Source organism: Suncus etruscus, chromosome X (genome assembly GCF_024139225.1).
Source record: "Suncus etruscus isolate mSunEtr1 chromosome X, mSunEtr1.pri.cur, whole genome shotgun sequence".
NCBI lineage: Eukaryota > Metazoa > Chordata > Mammalia > Eulipotyphla > Soricidae > Suncus > Suncus etruscus.
Genome location: NC_064868.1, coordinates 75,448,079 through 75,453,130, shown reverse-complemented (window position 1 = coordinate 75,453,130; position 5,052 = coordinate 75,448,079). Strand labels below are relative to the sequence as shown.

The 5,052-nt window shown below is 36.2% G+C and overlaps 1 pseudogene; it reads right to left on the bottom strand.

Moving 5' to 3' along the window:
- Positions 1 to 780: 780 nt before the first annotated feature.
- Positions 781 to 880, bottom strand: LOC126000368 (uncharacterized; annotated as a pseudogene).
- Between the last annotated feature and the right edge of the window lie 4,172 nt (positions 881 to 5,052).

Sequence of the window (5,052 nt, the reverse complement as noted above, 5' to 3'; positions counted from 1 at the left end):
CAGTTCTTTTTTAATTTCTTATTGAAACCATTATGATTTACAAAGTTCTTCATAGTTGAGTTTCAGACATACAATATTTCAGGAACAATGTTCCCCAAGTGTGTCCCATGTCACCACCCCTTGTCCCTAACCTGCCATCATCATAGGCCCATTTTAAATGTTGGTTGTTAAAGTTTGGGTTTCATAATTTAACTGCTGTTGACTCTGGCTTGGATATTTAATTCTGTTCTTTCTTAACACCACCAGTGCACCCAATAGCCCTTGTTTCCTGACCCCATCCTTCCATGTTTGTGTTTTTCCTCTTCCACTCAATTTTATTTCTTCACCTGGGGCACAGTGTTCTTAACAACCCCCATTTAAACCATTGCATTTTTTCATGCAGTTATTCAAAATACCACATGTAAGTGATAGCATTCTGTTTTTTGTTTTGTTTCGGAGCCACACCTGGATGCTCAGGCATTGCTCCTGGCAATGTGCTAGAAATCGCTCCTGGATGGCTTAGGGCACCAATATAGGATGCCAGGGGTCGAAACCAGTTCCATCCTGGGTCAGCCGCATGCAAGGCAAACGTCCTACCACAGTGCTATCACTTTGGCTCCTCATTCTTTTTAATAAAGAAGTATGTATCCTTCTTCTTCTGAATATGTCTATACTTATGAACACTTCTATAACCATGGTGCTTAAAGAAATTATTAAAATTAATCATCTTCTAGTTCCGTCCATGTTGCAGCAAATTCATTACTGCATCATTTCTTACAGCTATGTAGTATTTTATTATATAAAAATATGGAATGCTTCAAGAATTTGCATGTCATCTTTATGCAGAGGCCTTACTAATCTCTGAATCATTCCAATTTTAGTATAGGTGCTGCCAAAGCAAGACCCAGAACCAGTTTTAATAGTACTCCACAGGCTATTTTTTCTTTTACTTAAACATCATAATTACAAATATGATTGTGATTAGGGTTCAGTCATGTAAAGAACACCCCCTTCACCAGTGCAACATTCCCACCACCAATGTCCCAAATCTCCCTCCATCCCACCCCCCCCCACCTGTACTCTAGACAGGCTTTCCAGTTCCCTCATTCATTCACATGATTATGGTAGTTCTCAGTGTAGTTATTTCTATAACTACACTCACCACTCTTTGTGGTGAGCTTCATAAAGTGAGCTGGAAGTTCCAGCCCTCCTCTCATTGTCTCTGAGGATTGTTGCAATGGTGACTTTTATTTTTCTTAAAACCCATTGATGAGTGAGACTATTTGCATCTCTCCCTCTCCCTCTGACTTATTTCACTCAGCATGATAGACTCCATGTACATCCATGTATAGGAAAATTTCATGACTTTATCTCTCCTGACTGCTGCATAATATTCCATTGTGTATATGTACCACAATTTCTTTAGCCATTCGTATGGTGAAGGGCATCTTGGTTGTTTCCAGAGCCTGGCTATTGTGAATAGTGCTGCAATAAATATAGGTTTTAGGAAGGGGTTTTTGTACTGTATTCTTGTGTTCCTAGGGTATATCCCTAAGAGTGGAATAGCTGGGTCGAATGGGAGCTCAATTTCCAGTTTTGGGAGGAATCTCCATATCGCTTTCCATAGAGGTTGGACTAGACGGCATTCCCACCAGCAGTGGATAAGAGGCTTTTTCTCTCCACATCCCCGCCAGCACTGATTGTTCTCATTTTTTGTGATGTGTGCCAGTCTCTGTGGTGTGAGGTGGTACCTCATCATTGTTTTGATTTGCATCGCCCTGATGATTAGTGATGTGGAGCATTTTTTCATGTGTCTTTTGGCCATTTGTATTTCTTCTTTGTCTAAATGTCTGTTCATTTCTTCTCCCCATTTTTTTTGATGGGATTAGATGTTTTCTTCTTGTAAAGTTCTGTCAGTGCCCTGTATGTTTTGGATATTAGCCCTTTATCTGATGGGTATTGGGTGAATAGTTTCTCCCACTCAGTGGGTGGCTCTTGTATCCTGGGACAGGCTATTTTGAATGCAGTGAATATTTGTGTATATGTTTTTTGTAGATACAAGCTGTCATTTGTCTTTAGTAAACAACTAGCAATAGAAATTTCTATTTCTATTCTATTTCTGTAGCACAGCAGTGTTTGCCTTGCAAGCAGCCTATCCAGGACCTAAGGTGGTTGGTTCGAATCCGATGTCCCATATGGTCCCCCGTGCCTGCCAGGAGCTATTTCTGAGTAGACAGCCAGGAGTAACCCCTGAGCACCACCGGGTGTGGCCCAACACCCCCCCCAAAAAAAAAGTAATTCTAGTTAATGATTACTGATGAGCATTTACAGGCTTAATGTAAGATACGATTCACATCCTCACCAATATTTTATATTGGCTGTTTTTGAATTCAGCCTTTGTGATGGTTAAATTAGTGGTTCTTCACATGGCTTAAATGTGCTGTTCTAGGAAGTAGAAATAATAACCATTTTTTCATGGTTATTGGCAAAGCTTTATCTTCTTTTTATCATTTCCTGTTCCATTTGGGTTGGGAGATTATTTTTTGTATTAATCTATATGATGTCTTTATTCATTTCTTGTTTTACTTTATCTTTGAGCCACTTTCAATAATGTATTAGAACTATTTCTAATTTGATGTTTACCTTTATTAGTGCTGGTGTTTGGAGGACTATGCAGTGCCAGAGATGGAATCACAGGTTCCTGCATAGAGAGCATGCAGTCAATCACTTGGAGTCATCTTTCTGGAATAAGATCTCTCTACATATTTTTCCCAAAAATCCTATATGTATTGACAATATTCTTTTTATGTCTGTTCTGTCTGATTCATCAGGTATTTTTGATGTGTGTTCAAACATTTGTGTCCCCTATAAATTGCTTAATTTAAGGTAAACTTTTACTTCTTTTCTTCTAAAAGTTTTATCACTTTAATTTTGATATACAATAAATTAAAAATAACTTTTGTGTGGGGCCAGAGCAATAGTGCAGCGGTAAGGCATTTGCCTTGCATGTGGCTGACACAGGCTGGATATGGGTTCAATCCCCAGTGTCCTATGTGGTCCCCCAAACCAGGAGCAATTTCTGAGCGCATAGCCAGGAGTAACCCCCGAGCATCAATGGGTGTGGCTCCAAAGCAAAACCAAAAACAAAACAACTTTTGTGTAATATGTGAGATAAATATTGACATTCTGTTTCACTCTATAGATATACAGATACTTATAGCTCTAGTGTTTTTAATACTACTCTAAGAGTATTAATAGTTCTACTAGTAATTCTATGACTAGAGTACTTTTTAACTCAGAAAAAAATGTTCTAGAACAGGGGGGAAGGTGCTCTTGCTTTGCATCCTGCAAGCCTCGTTCAAATCCCTTGTAACATATCCTGAGCATTGCCAAGAGTGATTCCTGAGCACAGAAACCAGGAGTAAGGCTTAAGGACAGTAGGGTGTGGCCCATGTATTCAAGAGAAAAAAATTTTTGGATGTGGTGTTGGAATTAGATGCATAGCAAAACATTATTGACAATGTCATAAATCACAGAACACTAATCAAGAAAAATAAAGAAAAGTGAAATAAATATATTTTATATGTATGATTTTATTTCTGGAGTACTAATAACTAATACTAATACATTTATTTGTTGATTTTCTTGTATTATGACTTACCATTAGTATTAGTATTAAGATTCTAAGCATACAATATTACTAACAATATTGGAGTGCCAATATTCTTTACAATGTTGTCCTTCGATCTTTCTTATTCACTATGTACCAAGCTACCTAGCTGACTCATTATTTTATTTTATTGGCAGAAAATCAAGGTTTTTCCCCCATTGGTCATTGTTCTCTTCCTTGTTTTATTTCTTTATATTCTATATGAATGAAACCATCTGTTATTTGTCCTCCCCTGACTCATTTTAATTCCCATGACACTCCAGTTATAACAAAATTGTACAGAAGTGCAAGATTTCTTTTTTTATGCAGGGATTTTATAGCTGAGAATATTCAGTTGTGTCAATATTTCATGCTTTATGTACTTATGTTTTGGACACTTGTTTTGTTTCCAACATTGGCTAGTATATATAGCACTGTAATGAACATAAATGTGCTTATATATTTTCAATTTAATATTTTGTGTTATTAGGAATGCCTATCCTTGATTACTAGAGCTTTGTAGTAAGTCTTTATTAATGTGGCTTTGTACTTATTCTGGAAGTAAAACAGTTTGTTTCTCATTTCTGTTCTATTTTGGTTAATTGCTTTTTTAACTCATTTGTTTTTTACCTTTCTATATATTTATATTTCCATATATTTTATAGATTCAAGTTGTGATTGCCTACAAAAAGGCAGACTGGGATTTTTTAGTAAAGTATTGAGTGCCTGAAGAAATACTTTTGAGTTGTTGATATTAATATTAATTATTTTAATCCATGACGTATCAATTTACATATTTAATTTATATTGAGAATGTTTTTTTAGTTTTCAATGTGTGCAAAACATACTGCTCCCCTTTCACTAAACATACTTCTAAATATGACAGTTTTTGAAATGTTATTTATAATTTAGTTTTATAATTCTAATTTTTTACTGTATAAAATACACTGGTTCAATTTTAATAGTTTCTTTGCACCTGTCATATTTCTTACTTTATTAATTCTGTAACATTTTTGAAATATCTAAGACTTTTTAAAAATGTGCAGAAGTGTTCAGGGATATAGTGCAGTGGTTGAGCACATGCCTCATAGGTATGAGATCATGTGTTCAATATCTAGCACCAAAAGGAATGGGTTCTTTCTTTATAACCTGCATATCATTTATTCAAAACCATAAGATATATAGAACAACACATAGGCAAAACACTCCAGGACATTGAGACTACAGGAATCTTCAAGGAGGAAACTGCACTCTCCAAGCAAGTGAAAGCAGAGATTAACAGATGGGAATATATTAAGCTGAGAAGCTTCTGCTCCTCAAAGGAAATAGTGCCCAGAATACAAGAGCCACCCATTGAGTGGGAGAAACTATTCACCCAATACCCATCAGATAAGGGGCTAATCTCCAAGATATATAAGGCACTG